General features: G+C 32.6%; 1 pseudogene; it reads right to left on the bottom strand.

Moving 5' to 3' along the window:
• Window positions 1–742: 742 nt before the first annotated feature.
• On the bottom strand, window positions 743–7,089 carry LOC114734755 (stress response protein NST1-like; annotated as a pseudogene).
• Between the last annotated feature and the right edge of the window lie 8,398 nt (window positions 7,090–15,487).

The following is a 15,487-nucleotide window of genomic DNA, read 5'->3' as shown; positions in this document are numbered from 1 at the left end:
CTATCTAATCTTAGGTTAACCCAACTCGAACCATTGCCTCCACCAGTTTATTAACCAATCCAATCTTCAATACATTGCTAATAACTGCCAGTATCAAATCAAATTATCGCATAAAACAAACCCATTATTCATATTCCGTGACAGAACCATATTTAATAACTAATTAATAATTAAAAATATGAAAAATCATTCATGAACGGCTCAGTTATCAATTTTGTCGCCTGAGATTCACCAGGATATCCGTTGAAATTTTGTTTGGGTCTGAGTTCTAAGTCAACATAACATGATCAAATCATGATTTTGCATTTCTCATGCTTATGAATGAGATCCCAGCAGGTTAAGCATGCTCCAGCAATTTCACACAAGGCAGAATCTGGTTTTTCATGTGGGACAACACCGAATCGGTGCACTGACTGAGGAGAGATTTCAGATTTCAATGAACTATCAATTGGGTGTTTGCAAGAATGGGCTTAACTGTTCAACTCTCCTAAAATCATTTTTCCTAGGCAGCCGAACTATAAACATTGGCCAAACCATAATACACACAGACAAATTCAATCCTAACTAGACACAGGCCGGATATCCAATGTCTTCTCGAAGCGAACAAAATTGACAACTAGAAGCTGATAATAAATTACCCCAGTATAATTAATTATATACCTTAGTCGATAAGATATTTACATGATGACAGTAAGATATAGATTATAATCCTTTCACTCCATCACAGGAGGAAGCTATCGGATAAAATGCATGGGAGATAGGGCTGTATTTTATTTCCTCATCAGCAGAGACCTATGTTAGTATCATTTTCTCATTAGGACATCAAGTGCTGCATTTTTCTTTTTCTTTTTTTAAAAGATCAGAGACGCATCAAGCTCAATTCTCCAAAGGAAACATTGCCTTCAAAAAGGGGAAATCCTTCCCTCGGAGAAAAGAAGCAAAAAATTACTCGAACCAAATGGAAGGCACCTGGTTACCTGTTGGCTCAAAAGGCATAGGCATCCAACATGTATTCCTATCCATGCTACGAGGCATGTAAACATCAATCTCCCTTACATAGAAGAAAGGAAGATACAATGCATCCAGTAATTCTAAACTCTACCAAAAGGAGGCTATTTGCCTCAAGAGAACAGGTTTTTTTTCTCTCTTTTTTTTTTTTTGGGGTCAAGTCTCGTGCCCTGTTACTATCCTCTTAATCAAATGGCCAAAGAGACTGTACATCTGACGCGGGGGGTTGACTTCCAATGGGGTGCCTTCCAACAGATGACTTTCCGACTCCTTCCGCAGAACCATGTATAGGCCATTCTTTTCTGCCAAGTATATAGAAACCGCATGCTCTGTTAGAACCATAACTGTTTCATTTATAATATGAACTACTAATAAATATACGTACTTGGAAGAAATAGCCACAGGGGGTTAAAAACAACTACTGAGATAATTTATATGATCAATGATCATATAGTGTATATTATGAATATGAAGAGAAAGACTACACAGTCCACAACATTGAATAAAGCAATAACAATGCATCGTTGACAATGGCAGCAAAAGCATGAAGCCACAAGCAGTTGGGGAAAAAAAATGGGAAACGAGAAAAGCGCAACAACTGGAGAAGTTGCCAGCTCATGCCCATTTGACATCAGGCATAGTGAGGACTAGTTTCATATGAAATTTTATTTACAATTTTTTAACTGAATATCATTACAGTAGACATGTGATTCTTATTCACCTTTATTAGCTGGACAGAAAACTCCCTGCTACACTTTCCTGTTATACTTATGCCTCCATGCGTTTCAGGTTCAGAGTTAGCAATTCATGATTAACTTTTGCAGCCGGTACTCTCAATAAAGTTATATCAACGAGTGCGGATTAAACTAGGCATAATAAAAATAAATGGCTACGCATTCTCATATATCTTTAAAACCACAGTTTGATAACATGGCAAAAGAGGGGAAAATCTGGGTAACAAAGTATAATAACTAGTCAGTGCAAACTCATCTACCAGAATCATTATGTCATGGAGTTCCGATGTCAATCCACACAATCATACAGATCTCTCCAAACAATCATTTTCCATTCTAACTGAAAGGAACAACTTAAACCTTACAGGAAGAAAACAATTTCTTCGCTTTTATTTGACACTAACAATTCAAATATAGGTTATATATACAATAGCTTCAAATCTCTCTACAAACCAATACATAACCACAGCCATGAATATATAGATGGTGCTTCAAGGAATGAAGGATCAATCAAATAACCCAATTCTTTACATACAGTTAAAAAAAAAAAAATTGAAGTCTTCAATATCTGAACTCCAATTCTGGCATGCAATTTTACTTTCAAGGTCTAGCAGTAGTAACCAAGAATTTTGGCCGGTTCTCACCATGCAAATCGGATGACAAACAATAAAACCATAACTGAGTGCTTTTATGATACAAAGGTTTAAGTACAGTAGCAAAATTAGCTTCCAATTTTTTAAACATTCACGACTAATGGGCCCCAGGATATTACACTAGCTTCTAAGTTCCTCTTCACAGGTTCACTAATGCATTCTAGTAAGCAACATTTTCAGCCACCTGGACAGAGCACATCATGCATAATTCTACAGTTTACCTTTATTCACATATAATGATATAAACAAGACACATACGATAACAAATTCAGTAGAAATTCACGAGTTTCCATTGCCAAAGCCAGTGAGACAGTGACCACCAATTTTCAAGTTCTAAACTTCTTCAGGATTCCAAGAAACTATATTACATGCAGATATTTGGCAAGATCATCTTTTGCTTCTGTGATATTGTTTGCTCTAAGGATATATTTATGTCCAGTATAACACGTAAACAAACTCTTAAAATTGTATTTTTCCTTGGCTGAACCAATCAAGCAAAAAGAATATGGGGGTGGAAAAGGTCTCTTTCTATTTAAAAACCAACTCCTCAAGTCCAAAGTTCCAACAAGCAAAGCATAGGCACGTGTGCCCTATTGCTCATTGCTAAATAAGCTAAACTAGAAATGGCTCCCATGCTTTTGAATTAGAATTCAAGATAAGCCGATTTTTTTTATAGCTTATGATCAGCGTTGCTTCCTAAAACTTCTATAGTTCTATTGATCAATGAATTATTGATTATTGACGAACGATGACAATACAAATACAATCAGCATAAATTGGCAAAAGGGAAGGTAGAGTAGGAAGAATAATTCGTCAACAAACAGCAAGCAGAACTATTTAAATGCCAGTTAGGAGTTCCAGACGTCCTACTTATACTTTATCAAGATGAACACGGTACATGAATACTAAGACAAATGCAGAAAAATAGGGATATTCATTGAAGATGCAAGGAAGAGTGTAAATATATCACATAACGGTAAGAAATGCCAAAAGCCAATGAGTAGAGACACTGATAGCGTTTTTAACGACTTTATGGATATATAGCATTGTCCAAAGCTCCATGGCTAAATTCAATAATATCCCCAGAAAGCCTAAGCAACGTGTAGCAGACGTCCAAAAATAAGAAAGTCAAAATTTTGCCTATAGCAACCACAATGTCACTCAATCCCCAAAAGATCATAGAAAGGGATAGGAATGATGGAGGAGTTATTTTGCTACCTCATGGATAAAACATCTATATCAATACAAAATGTTTTAACACGTTTTATTTTAATATACATACAGCAGAGGTTACACAATAGCTAGAATATAAAGGACAGGCAGTTTGTACTCACTTGGACCAACTGTTAGCTGAAGAACCTTCAAGCACATGGGTGGGAGTAGATCCACAAGTGCTCCCATATACCCTTTCACTCTGACCTACACCATCCTGAGCTTTAAGGCTGCCTGACAACGGTGGAAAGAAAGCATTCTGTAACCAAGGATCATAATCACTTGAACCAGTTATAGGGCTGAAGGTCCCACCACTCTGGCCATTAGGAAGAAAAGCATTTTGAGGAGAATGGGAACTGGAAATAATGTTATCATCTTTGGTGAAAAGAGACGCCATAGTTTTCTGAGATGGAGGTTGCACCAGGTCATCCTTGTTTGTTGGGTTCCTTTGAGAAGACAAAAGCCAGCCACCAGGACCTCCAACTAAGCCTAAACCTTCCTGACCAAGAGGAGAGGTATTCCACATCTGCCACGTTCCCTTCTCATTTGTAGTTGCATCCTCCAAAGGAAAAGCACGTGCATCCTGGGCCTTGGGGGTAGTTGGAAATCGATTAGAAGAGCTATGCTTTTCTCGGGACAGTGGTGACTCAATTGGAGATGGCTTATTAACTTCAGAACCAGCAGTAATATTTTTTAAGCAGTGAGGCTTTTCTACTTCCATGTCTGTCACAAAGCCACTTCCCAAGTCTAGCTGAAAATTATCAAGTGACTCAGAAACAGGTCCAAGTAAGGACACTGGATCTGGAACATAACAGGGGTCTTCATATAGCTCTTGCTCTTCGTTCCTAAAGTCATGAGTTCCCTCTCCAACTGGGGAGAAAAAGGGTTCAATTGCAGGAGAAAAACCTAGACTGCTGCTGGCTGGTACACTTGGAAAAGTGGACAGATTAAATGGTGACGGAAGCCCAAAATGGATTGGATTATCAAATAATGGCGCAGATGATGATGGGCCAGACTGCTGGGGGCTTTTGACTTCAGATTGGCTTTTGGAATTAGGTCTGCATATCACATTTGAATTTGAATTTTGACGCACTGATGAGGATCGAGTAAATAATTGCTGCCATGACTTTTTCGGAGCTGCCCATGGCTGCTGTTCTGGGATGACCTACAAACAATAATTCACCATCGTAACACTAACACCGTTTTCTTCATGCAAAATTTGTCAAGCTCCAATTATCATGAAAAGGAATGAAGCAAGTAGCTAACATCAAGTAAAAGACTTCTTCAAATTTTTGGGTGATAAGATTGTATTATCAAATGATTGCATCATAAAGAGCAGGTAATTATTATTTGTAGATCACTCAAGCATCATTGAGAGCCTGGTACCAGAACAACATCGTGCTCAGGTTTTGTGGGAGAAAGAAAAACAAAGAGAGGAAAACTTACAGTGTGATTCATGTTCTTAATATCTGCATTCGTATTTGACTTTGCTGTTGGACGTTCAGGTTGGCATAAATCTCTCCTATTGGAAACATTATGGGCATGATCTACAGAATTGAGGAACTTATTTTCTTTCACCATGGTAGCAGGAGTATTAGCACCTTTTCCAAAACCAAATGCCTTAGAAGAAGACAAATAGTACCCCGCATGCGATCAAGGTACCTAGTTCCAGTACTCCCTCGGTTATAATTGTTTGCAGCAACATTTTTATTATGAGTATTGTCTATACTCTGCCCCTTCCCACTCTCAAGCCCAGATTTGTGATGCTCCCTACGATCAGTTTCACCCTTTTTATCAAGGTCCCTCTTCAATACACTTTCCTTGCCAGATTTCTTTTCCAATTCTTCTACATCAGAGTTGCTCTTACTGGACCCTTTATCTTTATCTTTCCTTCTTTCCTGATGCTTCTTCCTATTATCCTTCTCCCTAGTGGGAAGTGATGATTTGCTGCGATCTTTTTCAGCTTCCATTTTCTCATCTCTAAGTCTCCTACGTTCCTCCACCAGCCTGGCAACTTCTTCCCTCTGTTTTCTCTCTTCCTCCTCCAAAAGCTCCTTCTCTAACCTAGCCTGCCTTTTCTCCTCAGCCTTTCTCCGTGCTTTTTCCCCTCTGCTCTCGTGAAGGTTGGCCCCATTCTCACCCCGTTTTGCTAAGAGTGCCCTATGTTCAGCATCAGATGAACATTCCTCCCTTGATGAACTAACTCTAAAAATCTTTCTCCAGAGCCATCTAATGCTCAAGAAAAATGATGTCAAAAGTTTGCAAGAAAAAAACATAATACCAGAATACGACTTATCTGTCAAGCTATGCTCGTCTCCTCCAAAAAGACCACTTTCATTCATCCTCCAGCCGCTAGGCTTACCTGCAACAGACCCACCAGCCCAATTGCCATTCTCCAACCAATCCTGACCACATATCCATCCGTTTTCAGACCAAACTCTGCCATTTAATATCTTGCCACTTTTACCAACAAACTCCTTGACAATATTAGAGTTCGAAATCCCCAACCCTGGTGGTACAGGCAAGTCTAAAACTGGTCTCTTGGAAATATGCCCACAATATGAACACATAAACCGACCGCCACCAGGGTTTTGATCCCTATACGGATTCAAGCAGTTCCGACAACGTCTAGTCGCTGTTTTACGAAGCTTCTGCATTTCTATTGCCTCAAACCTTTTTCTCTCCCTGAGCCGTGCATTCCTTCGCACACGCCAAGCTGACAGCTGAGGCATCAAAACCTCATACCAGAAGAGAGTAACCAATAGCACAAAGACACACGCCAGCCGCGGTGAAGTAATCTCAAACCTAAAAGCAGGCGGTAGAAGCTGAGAAACGGCCCATAGTCCTATTAACGGGATAACCAACCAAGGCAGCATTGTAGCAACCCGGCGAGACCACTTCTGGATCACACAGAGTATACACATTATCCTTTAAACCTCGCCAATATTCCCCGTATCGGAATCAGACAAAGCAAACCCTAGGAAGAAACAAAGTCCCCAATATATGTCCTTCTTGAATATAATGCTTCCAAGAATAAAAACCCTAAACCTATGTTACCCTCCTCCAAATCAATAATCAATACAGCAAGACACGGAAACTTCAGAACCCTAAAAGCCCAAGAACGAAATGTCCCAAATCTTCCAAAGAAAAGAAATTACCCTATCCCCCGGTTAATGTTTCAATAGTCAAAGGGAAATCCAAGAACTTCGCCCAGAAAACAGAATAATGATGAGTATACCAGTTGGGGCTCCTCTTGCCGCGTTGAAGTCAATCGAATGGGAAATGAAATGGGAATCCTACACCTTCAGATTCGGCGTTCATGGCCACAACAAAACGACCAATACCCTCCGAATGGTAGGCGATAAAGCACCACCACCTGCACTGGTACGGGGCGGCCGGAGCTGAACTCGTGTCGTCCGATTGGCTCTGAAGAGCGAAGAGAGAGAAAGTATGCAATAGAAGAGAGAGAAATGACGCAAAAATAGATAAGAAGAGAGATGAAGAAGAAGAAAACCAACGGAATAAATCAAATCAAATTATATAAGCTATCACTGAACCGGGGTAAAATAGATTGGACCGGTTTAGTCTGGGTGACGGTGAACCGGACCGGGTCTTGAAGAGTCCAAGGATGGCGATGGATGGAATTGGAAGGTCCGGAGGTTTTTTTTTTTTTTCCCCTTGGAGTTAGTTAATTAGCCACACTTAAATTTATTTATTGTCCATAAAAAAAAAAGTGACTATTTGATTAATTATTCTCCTCCAAACATATTTAATTTAATTTAATGCTATAAATGAATTTATACTTACAATTACATATTACATTTTTTATAATTTTTTAATTAAAGTATATATTTAGTCTTTCAATTTTATGTAAGGTTTCAGTTTAGTTCCTTAATTTTAAAAGTATACTTTTAGTCATTGAATTTTAAAATTATTAAGCTTAAATAATGATTTTTTTATAACAATCATGGTTCTTTTAAAAATTAAATTTAATATGTTAACATTTAATAATATTTTATTAATATTTAAAAGCTTAATATCATTATTTTTTGTTAATATTTTTAGGATTAAATAACTTAAAGTTTACTTTTAAAAATTAAACGACCAAAATGAAATCTCGACTAAAGTTAAATAAGTGAAAACATAACTTTAGCCTTTTTTTTTTTACCATGAATGTTTTACTAGTTGACGCCATAAAAAAATAGAGAAAATCCCAGAAAAAGCCCTTGGAATATACCAAATCTCATATTGGGCCCTTAAATTTCGAAAATGACAGAATGGGTCATTGACCCAATTTGTCATTTGTGAAATTCAAGCGAATTGACATTTTTGCCCCTGAGCAAAAGTGAGTAGTTATTCTCTAAACAAATCTAGGTAACGCTTATACTGTTCTAGTGATTACAAAATTCGTTGTAGTTAATAATAAGGTACCTGACAATAATAAGATACCTGATTATGAAAAAATGAGTAGTTATTCTCTACACAAATCTAGGTAATGCTTACATTGTTCTAGTGATTACAGCATTAGTTGTAGTTAATAACAAGACACCTGACTATGAAAAAGTGAATAGTTATTCGTTATACGAATCTAGGTAACACCTAAACTCTTATAGTGATTCCTTGAATCATTGTAGTGAATGAATAAATGAGGGCAAAATTGTCAATTCGCCTGAATTTCACAAATGACAGATTGGGTCAATGACCCATTCTGTCATTTTCAAAATTTAAGGACCCAATCTGGCATTTCCCATATTCTAAGGACCTTTTTTGGGATTTTTCCAAAAAAATATTCTTACGGACATTTAAAATCATGTTTCTTAAATGAAAAAATAATTCTATTGATTAAGAGAGTTTTATCGTAGCATTAAATTAGTGTTTAAAATTTATTGAATAAAATAAAAATAACAAACATGCTAGTTTATTACTAGTAAATAACAAGGGAAGATGAAATCAAAAGCAATTATATTAATTTAATTAATTTTTTTAGTGAATTAGCACATATGTTAATTCTAATGGAATAAGCTGTATTATTATTTTTGTATGAACTTGTAAATTAGAGTTAGTTCATAGAAATCATAAATGCAAAATACACACTAACACCCCCCAATTGAAATCAATATCTTAATTGGTTCGAGAATCTTCAAATCTAAACCTTAATATTAAATATGAAATAACTATAACCACGAAAAATCAGCACATAAATATTGCAATCTATAGAATTTAAACACATTATATGATTGTAAAAACAAAATATGGAAAGACTCACGTAGCAAATTTTGTTTTATTCATGTACAACGAGTTTGCTTACATATTTATGTAAAAAGAGACTAAAAAAAAAGAAAAAATATAAAAAAACAGTTACTCTTGTGATTATGTGAAACAATAATTTGCTAACACATTTTCTTTTGCCCATCAGGAACTTCTAATCCCACCTATTGCAGTATTGTATTACTCTCCCAGTTGTTAACATAAAACCCATTTAATTAATTTGAATAAATTAAAGAAGTTAGGTAAATTAGTTAATTATAAGAAATATGACACGTTTTTTCTAAAATACCATAATCATCTTTCTTAATACCCAATCTTCCTCTTTTACTTGATTATGATTGAAAAAGTATCTATAGGGGTAATTTAGAGAAAATTGATAAATATGAGAAATTGATCTTATTTTTAGGACCAAAATCAACTCAACAATTAGATTTTATATTAAGGACCGGGGGAGTATTAACATGCAACGAAAAAATCATACTATCATTAATATTATTATTAATTAATATCAGTATAGAATATGAAATTTATAGGATGAATTGTCATATTTACAAATCATATGATGACTATGTTTCATGTGTTACAATATTATATTTACATGAAAGGATGTGTGGTGTTAGATGTTAATGCAGGATTTGGGACAAGATCGAGGCATTTAACAATTTAACAAGTAAATATATAACGTGTATTAAAAAAAAATAAAATGTAAGTATTTTCTGATAAGTTTTAATTTCATCGGATAAACACCACTTGACTGAGTTTAATACTATCCTCCATATTGTTGAACGAGGAGTTTCATTCTGGTCAAAAAAAAAAAAAGACAAGGAGTTTCATGACCTTTCCCTAAAACTAGAAGCTACCACGTAATATTATTAATATTAAAAATCCCTTGTAGTAAAATATTAGAGAGTATTACAATATTTTATCATAAATACTTTCCCATCCTTAATGTCAGAACTATTTTAATAATTTGAATAGATCATAAGAAAGCTAAATAAATTCTTATTATAAAAAAATGTGACATGATTTTTCTGTAATATCCCTGTAATTTATATATTAAATAAATTAGTTTGAAAAAATTAATAAATATAAAAAATAAAATAAATTGAGGTGTTATATTTAAAATCACTATCAACTCTATAATTAGCTTCTATTTGGAGGAGTATTAAATTTCATTCAAATATTGATAAATTAGCAAGTTCTATAGTTGGATGGTTAATTTTCTGAAAACTCGTTCAATATGTGTTTCACAAACATTTAGTGCTTATTTATTTTTCACCGAACAATTTATAAAATTTAGGAAAGTTATTTCAAAAACTGCAAAATATTATAATTAAAGTCATTTCAAATTGCAAGATCCTTTTGCTTGTTGAGAAAATTAATTGATGTAATTTACACTTACTTAATATCTAAGAAGATCTTTATGACCAAAAAAAAAATATCTAAGAAAATCTTGCAGTTAAATTTTGACCTTGTGCGAACACGAAGTTGCAGGCTGGAAGCCTGGGAATTTTTTTCCTTTTTTTTTTTTTTGGGTACCATCTTGAAGCCGAGCATGAGTATACGTGTCTGTACATGTACAAACACACATGTACGCACGGACAGGCACCGGACGAAGGGTGAACTTGTAATTTCATGAAAGGTGGTGAAACGTGGCGCCCACTGATTCAGGGGCATAGGAAAATGGAGGCGGCGGGGACTACAGATTTGCTGCTTAATTTGTCGAGCGGATTACTTTAATATTTAATTACTTGAAGGTATTTTTGAACGATCATGCGTGTGTGCTTTTCAGGATAAATGAGTATTATAAATGGTATTCTTCCGATTCTTAATATAAAACTTATTTAATTAATTTAATTAGATTGAAAAAATTAGATAAGTTAGTTAATTATAAGAAATATGACATGTTTTTCTTAAAACATCATAATTATCTTTCTTAATATCCTCTTTTCCCTCTTCTACTTGATTATGATTAAGGGAATATCGATTAGGGTAATTTAAAAAAAATTGATAAATATAAGAAATAGGTCTTATATTTAGAACTAAATTAATTTAATAATTAGATTCTATATTTAGAACCGAAAGAATAATATTTAACATGAAGGGGACATTTCAGGCCAAAAAAAAAAACATGAAGGGGAAATTTGACAAATTCTCCTTGGTTTGGTTTGGTAGCTCTTATGTAGAAAATAAACTTCACATGACCCGAGGTTGGATATTGGAAACTAAATTAACATAATAAATCAAGATTTGAAACTACATCAAAAGAGATATGCACCTTTAATAAAATTACTTCTCATAAGAAAATTTCTATGGTCATACAATTAGGGAGTAAAGATAAACTTGGTGGGGTCGGTGAGATCTATCATTTATAGTTCATATCTATAAAAGATTAGTTTTAATAATTGAGAATTGTTAATGACAAGTTGTTTTGGTTGTAGCATCATCCATTGTGCTTTGATAAGGTATCAAACTCAAGTTTAGTGTTGACATAAATCTAGGTAGAAGATTGAAATCTGTATTTGGCTGTTATAAATGAAACAAATCTACTAAGAAGTTATCACTTTTTGTTGGATAAGAGAAAGCAATATTATTTAAAAAAATGTTTTACATAGTAAAATAAGTTAATATGTAGAAAGAATTGCTAAACATCTCAAGAAAACAAAGATAATGCCACAATTTTAATAGGAAGTATAGGAAAAATCACGAAACAATGACAAAATTTCCTGTCAAGTTACAGTAGATGATTGAATAGGATTAGCAAAAATTCAAATGAAGGACTTCTAAACAAAATTGATTGTGAGCAATGGTTTGGATTTAATATCTATTATTCCCTTCCTCCTTTATCATAAAATCTAATTTTTTAAATGGGTTTATCCCTTTTTATAAGATTTTTTTTGAATTTTTCTGAGCATTTAATGCATTATTACCTATTTTATGTCTAATTTAATGCATTTAATACATTCTCTTTTTTTATTTATTTCACTATTACCGTCTCACATTTACCCAAATATAGGGGTATATTTGGAAAAAATTATATTTGTTACATATTAATTACTTTTAACTAATCTTAACTACTCCCCATACTAATAAGAGATCTTATAATGAGAGATAGAGGAGTATGTGAGAATTACGAATCAGAAGAAATTTATCACTTATCTCCCCATACTAATAAGAGATTAGTTTTTGTTCAGTGAAAAACTTTTACCACGTCAAAATAAAAGAAAAAGAAAGATTTTTTTTTAAAAAAAAAAAAGAGCTAAACACTTACAATTCATTATATTACGACTTAATTATAAAATCGCTGCCTCAAAATTTACATTATACTTGAATTTTCTCTAAGCTTTCTTTGTTATTAATTAATGATACACATAATTTTCTTCTACATCTTGTTTTTTTTAATACTAAAATAAAAACTGCCGGGCACTAGGTCCATTTTTTTATATTATTTCCCTTACTTTTGCGTTATGCCAATTTTGTCATTATTTTGCATGCGAATAAAATAATATACTAGACACAAATGGAAAAGTTATCTCATTATTAAGTTAATTGAGTTAACGGGAAGAAACTAATACCAAGCTCTTAAGTGATTAAATCCATTTTTTTAATTAAATCGGTGGGCATAACTTAAATGAGACGCCAGTGTTTAGCTATTCAAAAATGGATAAAGCCAAGAACAAAGTCCCAAGAAGGAAATAAGCCATTCAATTCCAATGCAACTTCTTTAGGAATTTCTTTTGTTTATTTATTTTTTTTAGTAAGATCTTTTGTTTAATTTACACAACACATCATGAGAGAATAAACGTGTAAAAATATTAAATCTTATAATAAATTTGCTAAAATAAATTTGTGCCCATAATAATTTATAAGAACGACATAAAAAAATAAATACCAATACTCAAATTACAGTTTCAGCCATTTGAATTCTTAAAAATCAAACAACCAACAAATTTGTAACTTTAATATTGCACGAAGGGTCACATGAGCCGTCCATGCTTAAAATAAATTGTATCATATTTGCACAACAAATTAATCTAAACAATTTGAAAGTATAATTAATTCAAAGTGCAATAGATTGTGATGTGCTTCTCATATATTTTTCTTGTCTCCTTTTGGGATTTCAATCGCAAATTTCCATTCATGAGATTATATTTGTAATTCTCTTCGTATCTAAATCTAAGGGTGTGTTTGGGTTACACCCCAAACCATGGTTTGGGGAATAATCTACCCAAACACCCCTTCCAAAAACCAAAACCATGGTTTTGGGTCAAAACCATGGTTTTGGAAAAAGCAAAATTTTTTTGCTTTTGGAGAAAAAAGGGAGAGTGTGAGGGTTTATATAATATGTATCTTGTTATTTTTTTTATAAACATATTTTTTATAAATATATTTAATCTTATATTTTATAAATATATATACACATTAATTATTTATTAATTATATTATCTTATGTATTATTAATTATGTTGGTAAAAAACATATTATTAACAATTTTATTCATTCAAATTAAAATATATCATAAAATCTATTTTTTCTGTAATTATCATGTTAACTTATGTCTTTTTTTTAGTAATTTGTATATATAAAAAGTGCTTCTGATAACAATTATCCAAACACTCTCACTTCTCAGAATCACTTTTTTACAAAATCTATTCTTCACAAAATCTATTTTCTCCAGAATCTATTCTCCAGAATCACTTTTCCAAATCACGGTTTGGTTTCATCCAAACACACCCTAAATATAATAACAGATTCATATTGACGCAGATAGTGATAAGGAGTACTACTTCTGATCTTTAATATAAGATCTCGTTTGACTTTTATTTAGGTCCTAAATATAAGACTACAATCCACTTTGTCTCTAATATTTGTGTATTTTTTCCAAGGTAGTCCTTTTAATAATAGTAATTCTAACTAACACAGTTAATTAGTAAGGATATTTTAGAAAAAACAATATCTATTCATTACAAATAACTAACTTAACTTATTTCCTTAATCTCCTCAAATAAGTCAACTAACTCTTATAATTAGGACCGGATGTAGTATTAATTTCTAAGCAAATATATTTGTGGCTTGACTTCTTCTTTTTTTATACCTAAAATAAGTCTAATAAAATAAAATTTATGCTTTACCCTCTCTTTTTTTTTTTTGATGAGGATCCTTTACCCTCTACGCCCTCCAAAGAGATATATATATATATATATATATAGTGTCAGTACATATATATATGTCAGCACATAGGTCATGTTATATTACCTCACGTTTATGATTTATAAATTCTAGTAATAACTAATTAAGGGCTTGATAATTGCATCAAGTTATATCAAGTTGGTTAATTAGCGTGAGAGACCTGATAGCAAAATAATAATCCATGTTTTTCTGCATTATTAAAAGAATAATAATTTATAGCGACTCAAAGTAAAATAAATAAATAAATTTTGAAACATAAACCGGAAAAATACACATTATTGACTATTCACTTTTTTTCACCGCGAATCCTTTGCTTGTAAAAATATTTTGCATAGGAATATGAAGGATAAAGATATTCAACAAAACAACCCGTTAGTCATAGCAAACTTGCATAATACTCCTCCGGTCCTAATTATAAGACCCAATTGACTTATTTGAAGAGATTAAAGAAGTAAGTTAAGTTGGTTATTTATAATAAATAAGTGTTGTCATTCCTAAAATATCCTTGCTAATTAAGTATATTGGCTAAAACTATCATTATTAGAAGGATTATCTTAGAAAAAAATACATAAATATAAGAGACAAAATGGATTAGGGTCTTATAATTAGGACCAAATAAAAAGTTAAATGAGATCTTATAATAAGGACTGGAGGAGTATATTCTATCTCCAGAACTTGTTATTAAGTTGAAAATTTACTTTAATTAAGCAAAAATAAAAAAAAAGCCTTCAATATAAAGTTATTTAGAATATTAAAAATAAAAAAACAATCAAAGGATTTTTATTGATCTTCGGGCAAATAATTTGAATTAGTTTTTAGTGCATAATAAAATATTTTTTAAAAAGAAATTAAAAGATGTGAATTCCAATCTTTAATATAAGAGTTAGTTATAAATTTAATTTAGTCATGAACATAATACATTGATCCACTTTATCTTCTATATTTATACTCCTCCAGTCCTTAATATAGGACCCAATTCTTAAGTTGGTTTTGGTCCTAAATATAAGACCCATTTCTCATATTTATTAATTTTCTCTAAATTACCCCTATGGATACTCCTTCAACCATAATCAAGTAGAAGAAGGAGAGAGAGGATTAAGAAAGATGATTGTGGTATTTTAGGAAAAATGTGTCACTTTTCTTATAATTAACTAACTTACCTAACTTCCTTAATCTAATCAAATTAGTTAAATGGGTCTTATATTAAAGACCGGAGGAGTACAATTTTAAGTAATTCTCATAGCGATTGCATATGTTATGTCTATCAAACAGGATTCTAACTCTGAGATCTAGCATATATGATTAACAGCATTTATTAAATAACTAATTTAATGAATTTTTTTAACATTCATAAATTAAATTTGTTATCTAGCTCTTATTTCATATTAAGGGGTATATAATCTCTACTATCTCCGATTCTTC

This window comes from Neltuma alba, unplaced genomic scaffold (assembly GCF_004799145.2).
Source record: "Neltuma alba isolate B1F8T4 unplaced genomic scaffold, ASM479914v2 tig00002643_pilon, whole genome shotgun sequence".
Taxonomy (NCBI): domain Eukaryota; kingdom Viridiplantae; phylum Streptophyta; class Magnoliopsida; order Fabales; family Fabaceae; genus Neltuma; species Neltuma alba.
This window is presented reverse-complemented; position numbering and strand designations above follow the sequence as displayed.